This window comes from Protopterus annectens, chromosome 2.part1 (genome assembly GCF_019279795.1).
Source record: "Protopterus annectens isolate FY-2018-M chromosome 2.part1, PAN1.0, whole genome shotgun sequence".
In the NCBI taxonomy this organism is placed as follows: domain Eukaryota; kingdom Metazoa; phylum Chordata; order Ceratodontiformes; family Protopteridae; genus Protopterus; species Protopterus annectens.
In genome coordinates, this window is record NC_056729.1 from 1,574,873,166 (window position 1) to 1,574,892,186 (window position 19,021).

The window sequence follows — 19,021 nt, forward strand, 5'->3', positions numbered from 1 at the left end:
TGACTGGACTAGCTGGGTGAAGCCATGAAGATTTATATAATGGGTTGGATGGTCGCTAGAACAGGATTGCCAGTCAGTGTTGAAGTCACCTACAATTATAGTTTCTTGGGGGAGATGGTGGGTAGTCCAGCTGAGGAAGTTTTCTAGTGGTGGGATGTTCTGGTAGGTGGGAAGTAGCATCCTGTTATATCGATGGTTTTATTTTTGTTTATTTTGAGATTGGTATATATTATTTCTTCCTTACCTGTTTGGGGAGCTGCTTGATGTTTAGATGTTGTTGATACATTACAGCTATACCACCTCCTTTTTTGTTTAATCGGTCTACTCTTAGTATATTGTAATTGGTGGGGAGGATTTGCTCATTGGTGATGTGGGGTTTTAGTCATGTTTCTGTTAGGATCACTGTATCAGGGGAGTACAAGTCTATTGTGGCATGGGAGTTCATGCACCTTGCTGGCTATACTTCTAATGTTTAGGCTTAGCAGGAGGAGGTTGTTTGGTTTTCTATTGGTTGTGATTTGAGAGAAGTTGTGGTTATTAGTGTGAGTATGAGAGGTGGGGTTGGAAAGTGAGGGGCCAGGATTGGGGTGGATGTCTCCACTGAGTGCCAGTTTAGATATGGATGAGATTATTAGTTTTATCAATTTGTGAAAAAGCTTGTTTATAAAGGAAGTTCTATGACTGTGTTCTGTGGGTAGTAGATATGGTGGTAGGGTTGTTATGTTGAGTTGTGGAGTTGGTTTATATTTAGGTACTGTGGTTGATAGACTATGTGGAGGGTGCACAGGTATGGTTTTCTGCCTGGTCATAGAGTAGCAGAGTAAGGGTGAGTTATGAGTTGTGGTGAGTGTAGTAGTACAGTGGTAGTGGTTTAGTGGGGGAATGGTGGAGGTATGGTAGGATGTGATGTAAGCTAGGAGTGTGCATGTGGTGAGTATAGGTATAGTGTGCTTGTACATGTTAGTAGAGTGGGTTGGATAATAGTGGGAAGATGTTGGAGGTAGTGGTGGTGTAGAGATGTGGTTGGCTGTTTGAAAGATGGGAGTGGTTATCGTTACCAATAAAGGTAGGATCAGTGGGGGTGGGAGGGAATTGGGGGCAGGGAGGGGAGTGAAGCGGGCAAGAAACCCTGTTCGCAAGATCACACACAGCCAGGAGGAAATCAATCAGTGAGTAATGGCTGCTTAGGCTTGTTGTAGGTGTGCAGAGGGTAAAATAAAAGTTAAGGACAGCTTTTGGTATGGAGCCTCTAGGTCTAAGGGCAGAAGTGGTTCCTAAAGCTACAGAGGTGTCTTTTAGTGGTCAGGGAACCAGGCTGGGCAGCTAGATTCCCACTTAAGGTAATTAGCATTCCTGGGTAGCGAGCACTTGTAGGTGAAACTAGATTAACAGTAGGGTCCCATACTTTATTGCAAGAAGTTATCACAGCAACTTGATCCTGGTTAGTACTGTTAGGTCAGGGTCTCTCAGAGCGTATACCTTGCAATTTGTTGGGCAGAGTTTGTTTCAAGGAGTTGTTCTGAGATTCTTGCTACGATCAGAGCAACTTGATCCTGGGCAGTACTATTAGGTCAGTGTCTCTCGGAGCGTATACCTTGCAATTTGTTGGGTAGAGTTTGTTTCAAGGAGTTGTTATGAGATTCTTGCTACGATCAGAGCAACTTGATCCTAGGTAGTACTGTTAGGTCAGAGTCTCTCAGAGTGTATACCTTGCAATTTGATGGGCAGAGTTTGTTTCAAGGAGTTGCTCTGAGATTCTTGCTATGATCAGAGCAACTTGATCCTGGGTAGTACTGTTAGGTCAGGGTCTCTCAGAGCGTATACCTTGCAATTTGTTGGGTAGAGTTTGTTTCAAGGAGTTGTTCTGAGATTCTTGCTACGATCCGAGCAACTTGATCCTGGGTAGTACTGTTAGGTCAGGGTCTCTCGGAGCGTATACCTTGCAATTTGTTGGGCAGAGTTTGTTTCAAGGAGTTGTTCTGAGATTCTTGCTATGATCAGAGCAACTTGATCCTGGGTAGTACTGTTAGGTCAGGGACTCTCAGAGCATATACCTTGCAATTTGTTGGGCAGAGCAGTAGTGCACTCTACCTCACGGGACACCTAGTCTAGGGGTGTGTGTGTTTTTAAAAATCATATATGTATATTTAAAAATTATACATATATCCTACCCAGGGCACAATTCTTTTCAGCCAACAATTCTCTGTTACTTGAGGTATATATAGTCAATAAAGGGTCTAACAGGTAGGTATAGTAATCGTCCTATACCACAAGAACTACAGTTTACAACTTTAACCTCTGGGTCAACTCATCTTAATTTACAACATTCAGCACAGGTTCATAAAAGGTGTTATTTTAGATAAAGAATTACTGAACCAAAGTCTGAGCAGGTTAATTAAAGCAAGCATATGAAAATATTCTAGTAGTCTTTTCCAGAGATTCCCTGACCACATAAATCAGGCAGCTCTGACAGCTTATCCATAGCTTGATCTGAAAGGGAGGACTATAACTGTGGCAGATGAGACAAACCAAAAACTGCCCCAAGACCTACAGTGGCAGAAAATACCTTAATGCTTATCCTGTCAAAAGACGTGTACTCACTGTCTAGCATCAAGTGAAAAGAGGCAAGAGTATCTGGGACCTGTGCAAGACTATCACACAGGGACTTGTAATGGGTTACTGAGTTATACCACCACTCTGTTATGCCAATGGTTGACACACAGCAACAACCTTCTATGGAACACAGGGAGCAAAACCTGAATACTACAGACTTTAAGCCAAGACAGCTGCCACTGGGGTATGGAGTGGAGGTGTGAGACCCAATGTTCCTCATCCTTTCGCCTCAAGTAATGCTTCAGCATGTTTTTCAGGAAAATGCGCTGCAGCTATAGGACTGTCTGTACAGTACCACACAAGGCTGAAAGTGTCAGTTATGTAAGGGTTATCAGGAGGATATAGAGGCAGGTTGGTTTCATTATTCTTGTCAAAAATGGCAAAGGTATCCCCAGAATCCCCTTCTTGGAGAGTTCAGAAAGAGGAGGAGACACACTTCCAGTTATCTACAAATGAATCATGCATTAATTAGAAATATGAGAGGTGGAAAGAATGAGACATAGGTGCTGCATGTCAACAGACGAAACTACAGAGCAACAGGGCTCCCTAACAGTGTACGCACAAGGAGACCTCTCCATGCAAGTGTTAAAAAATGAACATATATCTAGTGCTATTACATTCTGCTGGGGCTCACTGGGTTTAGTATGGGAAACAGGAACCTATTCAAATCTAGCTGGCAAGCTGCTCTGATCAAGGATGAAGCTACAAGAGTAAGCTCCCAAGGCCCGAGTTCAACCAGAGGCTTCAACAGTGGATTCAAGGGTTTATTTCATGCCAGCATCCTAATTATGGTACTCATAGGTTCATAAGCAGTTACTAGGAATGCAGTCCAGGAGACTGTCAATCAGCCTAGTCCAAATTCCCAATTGCCCCCCAAAAAATGTTATGTATTCACAATAACGTTCCAACTGTTTTGCCCATTTTCATTTCCGTCTCACTGATGGGTTTGGATCCTATTCCTCGGATACGACTTGGCCACTATACAAGCTCGTGGCAATCCTGAACTCTCGAGGTTCACCCTTACCCAGAATGCACAACACCTCATTACCCCAGATCTTGTTTGCAGACCATAGAAATAAACAGCTTATGTAAATTTATGGAAAGCTTAAAAAGCAGTATATTACTGGAAGGAAGGACAAAGCCATATCTGGAGTCATAAATATAACAGGAATACCTCTCAAAGAAGAGTTGCTCTATATATATCCGTTGTTCCAGAATATAATGGTAGGGGGTTCGTGGGCGGGAAGTTGAGGTGGAAATGAAAATGGACAATGCAGATGGAATGTTATGGTGAGTACACAACTTTTTTATCTGATGTTTGTCGATTTTCATTTTAGCCTCACTGATGGCACAGAGTTCCCAGCTACCGAAATCCTCAGGCGGCCTCAAGGAAGCTGAGCTCCATTGAGCCAAATAATTCCCTACTCTTAGAAACTAAGTCCACTTTGTAATGAGATACGAAGGTATGAGGAGAAACCCAAGCTGCTGCCACAGAAATGTCATCCAAGGAGGCTCTTGAATGAAAAGCTGGGGAAGTTGCTAATGATCTTGTAGAGTCAGCATGTACTCTCTGTGGAGAGGCAATTTAATTTGGTATACCTTCATTTATGTGAAAGGAGACTGTACGATGCACCAAAGTACGAAAGTAAACCTCCAGATTTCTGAAATGCCAAGTGACAATGGTTTGACTTCAAATGAGCGAATGCACATTGGCATTCGTTCATTGGAAGTCGGCATTTCAGGTGCGGATCGCATTATAGCGGGGATCGTGAAATGAACCTTTTCCCTCACTTTAGTGCGATCTAGGAGTTTGTATATTAAAGCAGGGTGGGTGCAGGGGGGCTTGCCCCCCTGCATAATGATGTCTGGAGATGTTTCGATTTCGAAAATGGTCGCATCTGTTTTTCCAGATTACCATTTTTGAAATCTTGCATTTCAACATTTAAAGTTGCACAATAGTGCGATCATACAGATGATTTTCATTTAAATGAATGTATACCATTTAATTTATTATAAACGAAGGAAATGCAGTTAGCCATTTGGACAGAGAAACTTTGATAATGATTTGCCCAACTTTCCTTCAGCAAAAGAGGCACACAACTGGTTTGAATTTCTGAAGTGTTTTGCCCTGTGCAAATAAAAGTGTAATTGTCTGAATATCTAGTGAATGTAGCAAATATTCTCCTTTATTTGTATAATTTGGGAAGAAAACTGGTAGATTGAAAGATTGGTTAATGTTGGATTCTGAAACCACTCTGAGCAAAAAAAGATCACTGGTTCGCAATGTAACTCTATCCTTGTGAAAAATTAAGTATGGAGGTTTCACCGACAAGGCCTGACTTTCTGAAATTCTTCTGGCTGAGGTAATGGCTACCAAAAACAATGTCTTCTCAGAAAGGACCTTTAGATTGGAAGTACTTGCAGGTTCAAAGGGAGGAAGGACTAAAGCTCACAGTACTAGGGTTAAATCCCACAGTGGAGTAGGATCCCTAACTGGGGACCACAAGAGAAGTGTTCCCCATAGAAATGTCTTACAAAGTTTATGTGATGCAAGTGAAGAACCATCCAAGGCCAGGATGAAAGCTGGAAATCGCTGCAAGATGAACTTTGATTGGGGATGAGCTGGACCCTTGACTAAAGAGCAGTGTCAAGAATTCCAAGACAGAATGAACCAGTGACATAAAGATGTCTACATTAGTTTGAAAAACCTAGTGGACAAATCTTTGTTATGGTTTGAGGGAAGATAATAGAATTTGGAGAACAGGAGTAGAGAGCCTAGGTTGTCTACTGGAAATGGAGAAGCCAAGCTGTCAGCTTGAGATTTGGAAGTTCTGAATGAGTCGTTTCTGTTGGGTGAGACAGCAGGTCTGGAGCTGGGTTCAGAATCCAGGGTTGATGGATCAGATGAGGCAAAGAGAACCTCATTGCTCCCTTTTGGCCTTTACAAATTTTAATTACTTTGTTCTTCAAACTGGCAGCTTTCTGTAGGAACTCTGATATTAGAGGAATTGGGGGGGGGGGTTATCCATACAGTAACCTGGGGGGGTAATCGTGAATAAGACCATCTTTCAGCGACTCCCCCTGTGGAGGAATTAGGGCAAAGTAGCTGCTGTACTTGTTTAGGGGACAGGCAAAAAGACTGCAGCAAGGCCAGGATGTACATTGCTAAAAGAAAGGGATTGGAAGAGATTTCCCATTGCCAAACCCTTAGTGCTTCTCAACTAAGAGGTTATGACTTCGTTCCTCCTTGTTTGTTGAAGCACCAAACCACTAACATATTGTCTGTGTGCACTGCAATTGTCCCTAAAGGAAGAGCTATATGAAAGGCTTGCAATGCTAAAAGCACTGCTCTCAATTCTACAACATTGATATGCAAATTGGCCTCATCTGGGGACTACATGCCTTGGACTATCTTTCCCAGATAATGCCCATGCCACCACCCTATCTGGGAAGCATCCGTGGTCACTATAGCCTTGGGCTGAGTAGGAACAAATAACCGGCCTTGGAGAAGTTGATCTGATTGGCTCTACCACATCAAATTTCTTGCATGAGTGCTGATTCTTAATGGAGCAGATAGGGTCAACTGAAGAATGGACCACTGAAATGGCAACATCCACTGAAGAATTCTCATGTGAAACCCCACCAGTGGTAGAAGGGGAATAGCTGCCACCATCAATCCCAGCACTCATAGGACTAGGTGAGTTGTAACTGTTGTACTGCAGATAATTTTTTTACCTGCGATCTTAAGGTTTGAACCCTGAAGAGTGGCAGAGAGGTCACTGTGGACCTTATGTCTAGTAGTACTCTGATTAATTCTATAGACGGAGCTGGTTAAAGCTGAGACTTTTGAAATTTATGGTTATTCCTAGAGAAGCACAAGCTTGAATTACCTCTTCTCTTGTCATGAGTTGATGCCTGGTTGTGGTCGAGATGAGCCAGTCTTCCAAATAAGGAAACGTTCAGAATCTTACCACTGCCACAAATTTGTTGAACACCCTGGGGGCTGTGGTGAGACCAAAGAACAGCATTCTGAACTGGTAATGAGTGGCTCCTAGTCGGAAGCATAAAAATCTCCTGGACCGCCTGTTTATCTTTATATGATAGTACGCATCCTGGAGATCTATTGATCATATCCAATCCTCTTTGTGATCATCTGGAACTTTGTTTTTTGAACAAAGTTGTTCAGATTGCTGAGATCCAAAATTGGTCTCCAGTCCCCTGTCTTTTTTGGGAATACAAAAAATCTTGAGTAAGTTCTGGATCCTTTCTGGTCTGAAGGGACCTCTTGGATGACTCTTTTGATTAACAGCTTTTGTACCTGAATTGCTGCTTGTTCCCTCTGAGTGGGTGGAAAATTGGGGAGTTTTTTTTGAATTTCCGGGAAGATGGGAAAATGGAATTCTATATCCTCTGAATATGATCCTCTGCACCCAAATGTGATTTATTATTTCTAGCAAGACTTTCTGGTGCAGGGATAAGCGACCCCTGATTGTCTCCAGAGGGGGACAATCGGGCTTCCTTTCAGAAGCCCTGGAAGGGTTTACCAAAGAAAGGTTCTCTGGAACCCTGATGATCCTCTGCCATGAGGGTGGTTGTCTATCATTTGAACTTCCCTCTCTACCTCTGGGGGAAGAACCTCCAAGTGTATTCTGGAAAAACCCTTGTGATTTTCTGAACCACATCTTTCCACCCACTGATGATTTCTCGAAAAGGACCTTTGGGGGTTGAAAAACATACGCCCACAGCAGAAAGGGTCTTCCCGTCCTTCTCACACCTGGATAGCATTTCTTCTACTCTGGGGCCAAAATGAGAAGATCCATCAAAGGGAAAATTGACAGATGTTGACTTAAAAGCCTCTGCAAAATCGCATAAATGCATCCAGGCGTGTCTCCTAATGGGTGCATCTGAACCGACTGCTCTTGAGGCTCCTTCTGCCACTTTGGAAATAAGCCTCATAGAGGAATTGGATATGGATTGTAGGATTACCACCTGAGAAGTACTGGAATCTTTCACATCTTCAGACACAGGTCCTGCAAGGTTACCTGAAAACTCCCTGATCAGATCCCCCTGAAATCTAATAGTGTGCGCCAACTCGTTCAGAGACCTTAAGACAAAGATTGCTGAAGCATAGACACGCTTCTCAAACCTGTCCATCACTCATGACTCCTTGTCGGGGGGATGGACAGAGATACTCTCATCATCCTTTTTGGTGGATGCCGCCACAACCATGGCATCAACTGGTGCAATTTTCGACCACAAGGCGTTGGCTTCTGGTGGGGACATGATCTTGTCTGGTTTCTGTGGAATGAGCTCAAAGGTGTCAGGTTCTTTCCAGGCGCACTGACAGACTAATTCCAAGAGCTCTTCAGCAGGCTGAACATCCCAGGAAGTTGATGGGCTGGTACTAAAAGCCTCCAGTAACACAGTTTCCTCCAAAGGGTTGCTGGACTTCCAGCTACCTCCAGAATGTCTCCAAATGATATGTCTTCATGAGGCAACCCTGGGGATCTCTTGCTTTCATCAAAATCTGTGTCCTCAGTGACTGATTCAGGGGAATCAATATGCTTCCTCTTGCATGACTTCTTCTTAGAACTTTCTCAGTGGGAGACTCTGTGGAGGTATCTGAAGAGGTGGGAACACCCTTGTGTGAAGTCTGGAGTTTTGGTAAAGGCATGGGAGCAAAAGATGTAGGACACAAAGGGGAAGGCATCATCTGAATCTGAGGTGCAGACAAAGCTCTCTCCAGCACTCTAAAAGCAGACAATCCTGGAGAGGAGTAAAGACTTGGATCCGAAAAAATAAGCCTCGGATCCGTAGTCTCTCCCCGGTCCAAGGATATCGACTCCAATACCGAAGTCAGACCCGAACTGACCATCTCGGGTCCGATGGGACAGAAATGGATCCGAGAGTTCTCCAGATCCAACTGGACTGAAGAGCTTAGAGCAAGTATTGGATCCAAGGATAGTAACATCCTTGTATCTGAGGAAGATGGAGCCGGATGACTAAAATCTGATGGTTCTGAGACCTGGGCTGTTGTCAGAAGAGGAACTGCCAGAGGAGGGGTTTCTGATATTAGGGCTTCTTGACCCGATGGGGTAGCAGCCAAAAAAGGAACAGACTGGCTCTGTGCCAAGAGCAACTTCATTACTAGACTCTCTACGTCTACAGTGAGGCTTCTGTATGAACGGGTAGACAGAACAGATGAAGATTTAGATCTTTCCAAAAAGGGAGATGACACCTTTAATGAAAAAGGGATCCACCGAAGGAGAATACCTTGTTCTGGGTAAGGTGGAGGTCAGATCAGAGGTCTTCGGACTCTATGAATCCTGCTTTTTCAGAAACTTCGGATCCGAAGAAACTGTCGGATCTGAGGGGGAGAGTTTTGACTTTGTCGGATCCAATATAACACCTGGATCCGAGAATTAAGCTTCTTCTTCATAGGGTTCGAACTAACTGTAGGATCCAAGGAAGGCCTTATTTTTACTGATTTTTCTTATCTAGATGAAGCAGAAGAGGAGCTGGGAGAGGTAACTGCTACCTTTTTCATGTTTTCTCTCTCTCTCTCTTTTTCTTAGGTTGGTCCAGACATGGCATCATCAAAGGACAAGATTAGAAGTCCTTTTAGTATTAATTTATTTCTGTGATCTGCCGATGTTCTGGGGTTAAACGTATGGCAGATCGCACAGCTTTCTTGAAGGTGATGAGGGCCTAGGCAGAAAACACACAATGTGTGCGAGTCCGAATGTGGAATCTTCTATCCACATTTTTGACATTTTTTAAATCCTGTAGGGTTTTTAACTTTGTCAGCCATAATTTTAAACTCCAATAAACACAAACAGTACATACATCACAACAGTACAATAACGAGAAGACATTTTTTTTAATAAAGGAGAAAAGAAACAGAGGGGAGGGAAATACCAGCAATGGTATTTAAACACTATGATGTACATAGAGGGAAGTGATTACTAACAATAGCAATTAGAATACCAGAAAAAATTTTAAGGGTGAAAAAGATTAAATTTCAATTTTAAAGACAGACCAAGTGAACCGGAAAAAGAAAAATTAGAAAATTAGAATAATAATGACAGTAAGTAAAAAAATTAAACTACTTATCAACCAATTGCTCAAGAGATTAGAAAACCAAGTCTTATTGCTGGAGGAGGCAAACGAGATCTGAGTTAATGAGGGATGGTGCATTCTGGGTAAGGGTGAAACTCGAGAGTTCAGGATTGCCACAAGCTTGTATAATGGCCAAGTCTGATCCGAGGGATCAGATCTGAACCAATCAGTGAGGCTGAAATGAAAATTGACAACATAAGATCACTGGTTAAGTGACTTGCTCAAAGTCACACAGTAGGTAAAACGAAGACTGAGTGAACCAGACCCTGTACCACAGGAAGTAGATCTTCCACAGCTCACAGCCTTAATTTTCCTTGCCAGCTGCCAGACATAAATCCTCCTGATGTATAACCATGGGTGGAATAAAGCTAGACACCAAGGATTCAGCATGGCACCCAAATGTGTCCAGAGGACACCTCTCTGACACCTTTGAAGGTTTTCTGGTCAATTATAGACATTAGCTTAATTCATCACTATCTAAGGAACAGCACACACAATGCAAAACAGTGATGGAAGTTTCTGAGACTGGCATAACTGGTGGAAGCTTCGGCTGACCATTGACTCCTGAATCCTTAACTTCTCCCTTTTGCTCCAGCTCGCTCTTACATTCGTGCAGCTGCAATTATTTCTGCTGGCCAATCATCAATGCGGCCATTCTACAAGACATGACAAAGGACTCCAGATTCTCATGTCTTCTTTTTTAGGTGGCCAAATAATGAGTAGTTACTTAGGATGTTGCACAGTATTTTTTCTCAGTGACAATAAAGATAAGAACAGTATCAGGTCCAAATGGTTACTGCAGGAAATCCTTGAAGGTCCAAGTTTCTTGTGCACTGAATCAAGGAAACTTTCATGTCATGTATGTCAGAAACAAGATCCAAATTGTGCAAGCAACAGAAAACAACCATGGAGCTCAGGAACTAGCTGTGCTTCTTAGTGCCATGGGTGACACCATGGTATGTACTGGTAGGATGCAGGCATGCCATGTGCTCAGCAGCTGCAACATAAGACAATTCAATACTAAAACTGAATTTCTGAAAAGGACACCTCAATACTTATCCAGTGCAGACTGCATTCCAAGTCTGGGATACACAGTGCACTATACACTGGAATGCAGGCTGCTAATGATTGGTGCTCCTTTATGTTAGCTCTTCAGAAGTATCAAAAAATAAAGCTAGGCGTCACTGCTTTAACAGACCAGAGAAAGCAACTATCTTGCCAGCAGCCTTATCAAGACCACTATTACTCTGGGCTACATAACAACTATGTGGACTTCTATTAGGAAGCACAACATATCATCTGCAAATAAATCAAGAATGACAATATCCGAGCCAATCCTTTACAAACCGTAACTGAGAACAACAAGAAAGCTAAGAATGAAGCAAAAACTGAGGGTAATGCTACTCAATTCTAGAAGTCTAAATCTCAAAATGCACTCACTCGAGGCACTCCTTAAAATGGAGAACATCGATATCTGTGCAGTGACTGTGACCTGGTTCAAGCCTCCAGAGAGCAGCCCTGCATTACCAGGCTGTAACTCATACCACAGTTTTTGGCCATCTAACCTGGACCGGAACACCAAAGGCGGAGGAGTGTCCATATTCATTAAGGATATCCACACCTCCAGGCTAGTTGCTCAGCATAATGCAGCCGAGGTTATCCAAGTGCAACTAACTCTGGGCAAAACTGCAATCCAAATTGTAGCTTGCTACAGATACCCCACCATGCCCCAGGATTTCCACTCCTCTTTTCTTGATATACTGGAAAATATTAGGATTCAAGCAAACACCCTAATATTGGGCGATTTCAACTACCCCACCATTAACTGGGAAAACTACTCATGTACCAACTCCTTTGCTCAGCGCTTTCTGGAATTCATAAATTCCAATGCCCTGGATCAACTTATCCACACCCCCACCACGGGCAACAATATCCTAGACCTAGTCATTACCAACATAAGTGACCAGTGTTCCACACCTGAAGTCAACTCCTTGTCGGTCAGATCTGACCATAAGCTAATCACCCTAGATATCCACATCCCGCCCCCACGCCTATTAAGGAAACACAGTAAAAAATTTCTCCAAAGCCAACTTCATGCTTCTTAAGACAGAAGTAGTGAACTTCATGACACCCATGCAGATTGACAATACAGTTACGACTGCTGAATCCTACACAAATGCACTCTATAAGCACTTACATGAGTGCATGGATCGTGCTATCCCAAACAGAACCAAGATGCTGTCCTCCAAAAAAAAGGAAGCCAATCTGGTGGTCCCCTGCCATAAACAAACTCTACAACAGAAGAAAGAAATTGTTGCAAGAGAGAGTAAAATCCCATGAGTGGAGGAGCTCCCTGGTCAGCCTCAGCAAGAAGCTGAGATCCCTTATAAGACCCTCCAAAGCTAACTATGAAAACAAGATTGCCACTGATTCTAAGGACAACCACAAAGCAATCTATAGCTGTGTCAAGAATCTCAATGGCAACACCCAGATCAGCTCTGAGTTACAGCACAATGGCACAAAAATTACAGAACCAACTGATATTGCCAACATCCTGGCAGATAGGTTCAGCACTAACATTACTCCCCTCTCACTCCCAAAAGGGCCCATATCTATACAGGAAGAATGCAGAGTCCCTGTAATCACAACTTCACAGGTAAAAGCAGCACTCTCTAAAGCCAAAACACAGCATCCATGGGACCGGACAACATCCCAGGCTGCGTTTTACACGAACTGGCTCCCCACCTAAGCACCATGTTCAATCATAGCCTCACGTCAGGCTTTGTGCCCACTGAATGGTGCACAGCAACAGTTATCCCACTCCACACAGGGGGAGCCACCACTGATCCTGGGAACTATCGCCCTATTAGCCTGACGAGTCTCGTCTGCAAGGCTATGGAACGTATCATCATGGAATTCATAAATAAAAACCTCCAAACTCTGGACCCCACCCAGTTCAGGTTTGTGAAAGGCAGATCCTGCCTCCTGAACCTGGTCGACTTCTTTGAGGCAGTCACCAAAGCCATAGACAAGGGTAAGGTGGTTCACACAGCCTATCTTGACCTCACCAAGGCTTTCAACACCATCCCCCATTCTGGAAATATAGCTAAACTCACTAAACTAGGTATAAATCCCTATGTCACAAGATGGGCTACTAAATGTCTCACTGACATAACCCACACTGTAAAAGTTGCAGACTCAAAATCTGACTTCAAACCAGTGACAAGTGGAGTACCACAGGGTTCAGTCCTGGGACCTCTCCTGTTTGGTATCTATTTCTCTGAAGTACAGGCTAACACAGAAGGCCTCTGGCTAACGAAGTTCACAGATGACTGCAAACTAGGAGCTATAGTCAAGTCCCCAAATGATGTGGACATCCTACAGAAGGGCCTCACTGAGACAGATGCCTGGTGTCAGAGCCATGACCTCAAGCTTAATGCCAAAAAGTGCATCGTCATCCCCTTTGTTAAAAACTCTGTACCCATGAACTACCACATAGGCAGCAGTCTTCTTAACACCGAATGTGTGATAAAAGACCTTGGGACCCAGGTGGACAGTAGTCTCTCCTTTGATAATCACATTGCCACAGTAGTCAGGAAATCCCTCTACATAGCACACCTCATCACAAAAGGGTTCTCAGCCAGGAAAAAAAGAGGAAATTGTTCCCCTCTACTCGACACTCATTAGACCCATTATAGAGTACAACAACCCTTTTGGAATTTACCTCACAAGACATCTGCAGCAGCTGGAAAGGCCACAGAAGTACCTTACAAAGAGAATTACTGGCATCAAACAGATGCCTTACACTGATAGTTTCAAAAAACTCCAGCTTTACTCTGTAGCATATCGCCTACTCCGATGTGATCTCTGCCTAACATATAAAGCTATGTCAAACTCAGAGCTGTTGGACATGCTATGCTACACCTAAAGAAATCCCAATCCCTCTGAGCTACATGCTCTAGGGACCTAAACCTTATCACCACAATAAACAGGACTTGCTGGAGGGATAGATTCCTCTCCCAGAGGCTTCCCATACTCTGGAACAAGCTACCCATCTATGTCAAGCAAAGTTCCTCATTAACACTCTTCAAGAAAAATCTTGATGAGTGGATGGGAAATAGGAAATACACCCCGGGGATCACTTCTGTGGCTCTGCTCGACAGGGGCACAGGAAATTAACTTTCTTGGGTTGGCTTAAGCCAGGGAACTTTGTTGGCTAGGCTTACTTAGGCCCTTGGGCCAACAGCCTAGTACCTACCTATGTACCTTCATTGCTAAGCAAATACAAACCCTCAACAAGTAAAGGAAAATAAGTTTCATTGTTTAAATAATTAGATTTGTCCAACATTTTTGCACCAGGGGTTGGATTTGGTTTTGCCTGACTTTATGAGGTCGTCTGACCAAAAGAAAAAAAATATCTTGGTTTCCAGGAATACAAATTTTTGAAGCCTAAAAACTGCCATGATTAATCCTAGAAAATTTACTCCTAGGGGTTTCACTGCATCTCATTCCTGAATTATATGGCAACACACTGCCTTTATCAGGCCTCATTCTATACACAGAATCAGAAATGTTGCCTTGCCTAGCAAAACAGTAGATTTTTTTTTTTACTTCTGATGTTGTCACAGCACATTAACGACATATTCCACATACAAGTTGAATTCCACCACCCTGAGCAGAAGTTGTAAACTCAGACATAATGGAAAGTAAGCATAATGCCACTTTTCAATCTGGCGTATCCTAATGGCTATAGAGGTTTACTTGTAGACATCATCAGTGCAGGATTATACTTCGATTAAGCAGTTTAGTATGACCTAGTAAATTATCTTGGACAAATAATATGTTTGTTCAGTTATAAACCATAGCTATAATGTATGTTTTAAGTGTAGATGTTATAAAAACCTATATATGCTGATGCATATTTATTTCCTGAGTGCACAATCACAACTGCCAGTAATGCTTTCTCTATCTGCATTTTTTTCTCTAATAACATTTCAGTGCGGGACAATATCATTTTTAGGGACAAAGACATAATGGTTTTAGTTCTTGTGTTATAAAACCAAATAAATTTAAGATTTTTATGAACTGAATTTCATCTTCTGTCAGAAAAACTGAAAATATGCATGTTTTCATGAAAGGAAAATAAAGGCTATAAAATTACAATAAAAAGTTACTAATATTTCATGAAGAAAATAAACATAACCACAGAAATGTATTTTATCTTGTTACTGTTACATACATGCATACACAGCACCCAAGTCATATCATATACAGGATCAAACCATACCAAACTGACTCTGTAAGGAACACATAACCTCAACTTACCTCCTTCCAACTCTCTTATATGCAAACCCCATTTTCACTAATCTACAAGCCACACGGTTTCAACAACTTGAGCAATATTACTATAAAGTAACCACATTCACTACTAACCTAACCATAGGACCCAAGCTTGCATTGGGTTAAAGTAGCTACAATGGCTGGAACTGCCATACTACCTGACCTTTCTCAGCTGGCAACAAGCCATACACTAATTACCAAACCAGATAACTGGCAATCACTAAGTGGCAGTACATCTCAATACATAACAAAAAGGTAAACACGACCTACAAACAAGCGTCAAATACTCATAACCAAACCCAGCAGGGGACTTTTTATATTCAAACAAAGTTGCAAAAAAAATGGAAGTCCATACCTACTTCTGTCAGACAAATGAACAATCTAAATTCCTTCAAAACACAGATAAAATACTTAAGTGTTCCTGTACCTCCCCAGGCTGAGCACATAATGCACTACAAAATTAAATGCCTTCCTTACTCACTCATTTCACAACCTACCACTTTCTCTCGTTGCACCTTCCTGTGAAAAGTATTAGGATGGATTTAAGTTGGCACAATGGTTAAGGAGTTTGCCTCGCTTACACAAGGTACAGGGTTTAATTCTCATCCTTGGTCACGTTGGCTTTGAGAGAGAGTTTGACATAATGGTTAAGGTTTTCAGCTCATGGATCCAAAGTAAGGGTTTGATTCTGATCTCAGGTTTTTATCTAGGTTTAAAATGACCCTTCAGGGCAATTAGCCTAGTATTCACTTATGAATCTACAGCTACTTCACATAAATCTTTTTCACCTACATCTATACTTCTGTGCTTCTTTAACTCACTTTCCTCCTTTCCAATATCTGCTATACACTAAATTCTTCTACCCACATCCTTCACTGAAGTTTCCTTATGCACATTTCATCTTTCCACATTTTCATATAATGCTGATCTAAACTAATTCAAACTATGTTTAGTCTGTTTCCTCTACCTAATACTGCATTTGTAATTTAAAGCTGCTAGCAATTACAAGTAATTTACCTTATCATTTAATTATTTTATTTGACTGTAAACTGTTGACAGTATTGTAACTGAGCTTTTCTCCCTGGGCCTCCAATGAAAAGGGGGCTTGCAGCCCAGTAAGACCATCCCAGTAACCAAATACAATAAATAAATAAATAAATGTCAGTGAGTTTTCAACAGTGATATGAAAATGCTCTGTACTTTCAAAGGCAATATGCCTCCTCACCGCTACCCTCACAACATATCCACCTTCTGTATAGACCTCTCAGGTTTGACTGTGAGCAAAGTGAAGGAAATAATGACCACCACAATTGTAAATATGTGACACACATACTTAATTCCAACAGGCCATATCAATACTAATAATCATTCAGCAATGGTCATGTAATTGCTCTTTTCATTTACATATGGCCTGCCCTCCTACTTCCAAAAGGACAGCTATCTTCATTTACACCACAGATGTTAGATTGTGAAGAAAGAGAAAGAAAAAAAATGGCTACAGTAATGTACTATAATATGATGCATTTGCACAAAGAGAACTTTGCAATGCTCTTAACTTATACTGACAGCATACACAGCTCATCGCCCACAGACTGCCCCTCAACTAGATGGACTCTTCAGCTAATCACCTCCGATGTGCAATCTGGCAGAAATAATGGTCACAGTAATGTACTTCAACTTGCTGCTACAGTCCTACCACCATCACCATGATCATAATAATAAATTTTAAAAAGGAACAAATGAAATGCTCTTGTGGGCATTGCATACATTTTTATCACTGCCCAGAAACAACAGCTGGTTGTCTGCTAGGAATTAAAAAATACCTGCAAAAAATGTTCGCTACAGCCCAATGAAAGTGTTTCCTCTACATTACAAGTCCCCACATCAGAAACTGAATCCATCATTTAATTCTGATACACTGCCTGTTCTTATAGTTCACCAAGCTGGTAGAATAACTTCAGTGATTTTGTCTCAAAACTAAGGATTATGGGACATCAGGTTTTAGTCTTACATTTTGCCAGATATTCTACTCATTGTAGTTATTATTCCCCACGGGAAACCTATTGTAGTTGGGGATCTTTTCTGATATATTTACTATTGCCTGTTGTCTATAGGGACCTATGGTTTAGGAAGAGAGTTTGGTCTCAAAATATATCACTATAATGTACTGTTGCTAGTTTGGAATCGGATGTAAGTTGCTTGACTTTTCATTCCATGATTTTGTGGTATGCTCATATCTATTGGATTATGTACACTTTCTTGGATTTACTATGAATTATTTGTATTAACAACTCCTCTTACCTGTGCATTTTTATGGTATACTAAATTCAGGCTGTAGTTAAAAATGGGCCTTGTGGCAGAGTGGCATAGTTTTTTTTTTTATTATTAAAACCATTTGATTCCTTGGTTTGATTTTCAACAGAATGCCTTCATGAGGAATTTGCAAAGCTTCTGTCTACAGAGGTTTTCATTGGGGGGTCCAGTTTCTTCCACAGTGCAAATCATGCTATAAATGAGTTGATGATCCTCCAAACTACAAAATCGGAGCACACAGTATAAGTGAGTCAGTAAATGAGTGTGCGTGTGTGTGTGTGTGTGTGTGTGTGTGTGTGTGTGTGTGTGTGTGTGTGTGTGTGTGTGCTCACAGTGTATGTGATAGGATTCGTTTATCTGCCTTGCAATCAGTAAATCTTGGCATAGACTCTGGTTCTTCTGCTATCCTGAAGTGGATTAAAAGAGTAAATGGAAACTGAATGAATGAAATCACGAATGATCATTTTACAAACACTTTTAACAAAGGAAGGAAATAGTTAAATAAAATGTGTATTTTTATATCCCAGCTTTGAAAATGTCATTCCCACACAGACCTGGCTACAGAGGGTCCATGACAATGACCCTCCTATTATCTGCACATGATCTCCAATCACTAATTAATCCACAACTGTGTGTAAATCACCAATCCCCTAGGCCACACTCATTGAATTCCATAATTATATCTTTACTTGCCCTACCTGCATTTCTAATCAATAAGTAAATAAAAAAATAATAGTATCTGCAAATATTAACCTCTAATAAATCATCTATGATACAGTAACACTGTGAATGCTCTCTTTGTATGGATATAAGGTTTACAAGAAATCTATAACACACATGTGAAAGACTTGAATGGAGCAGTGCATTCTACCTTTATGTGCAGTTATACAAAGTATTATATTAAGTCCATTTCAGAATTATTGGTTATTTTATATGTAATGATGATGTGTATTCAGTGTAAACAGAATGCTTAGTTTTTATTGTTTGAAAGATCCTGTCAAGAACAGTATATTCTCTTAAGGCATGGTTGAAAATACAATTTTAAAACCTAAAGCAACTACATAGAAAATAACTGCAAAAAAGTTAACAGCTGCAGTTCTGTAACTAAGCTTCTTCCTAGATTAGGAAGAATATCTTGAATTCTGCCAATATTAGAAATCCATGAAAGTAACACTTGGCTACTTAAATACTTAATTTTAAGTTTTAACTCTTGCTCTTTTAGTTATTATACAGCATGATTTTCTATATTAGGCCCAAGTAAATAGTATGCAAAATTCTAATGCTGTTTTTGGGCACACTCTCACATTAATGGGCATGGTACATCACCTCATATTGTACAACCACATACTGAGATTTTCTATTCTTGCATCTGGAATTGTTTGCTTTATAATGTATTTCAACAACCCAAATGGTAATATGAATAACATAGCTATATCTTGCAGACCATATATTTTATTATTTATTTAAGTTCACAGATTATATTATTTATGGTGAGTTTCATGTTGAAATTTACCTTTTAGCTTCAGATAAGATGAGAAACAACCTTGCTGGCATTATCCACCTAATGTGCTAACAATTCAAAGAGACACTAAAAAATGTAAAATATTTCACAGTTGGAATTTGTGCATGGCAGCAT

The 19,021-nt window shown here is 41.2% G+C and overlaps 1 protein-coding gene across 3 annotated transcripts in view; it reads right to left on the reverse strand.

Moving 5' to 3' along the window:
- Nucleotides 1-19,021, reverse strand: part of ACOT7 (acyl-CoA thioesterase 7) — a 2,743,423-nt gene that overhangs the window by 667,023 nt on the left and 2,057,379 nt on the right. The gene's annotated exons all lie outside the window — the stretch shown is intronic.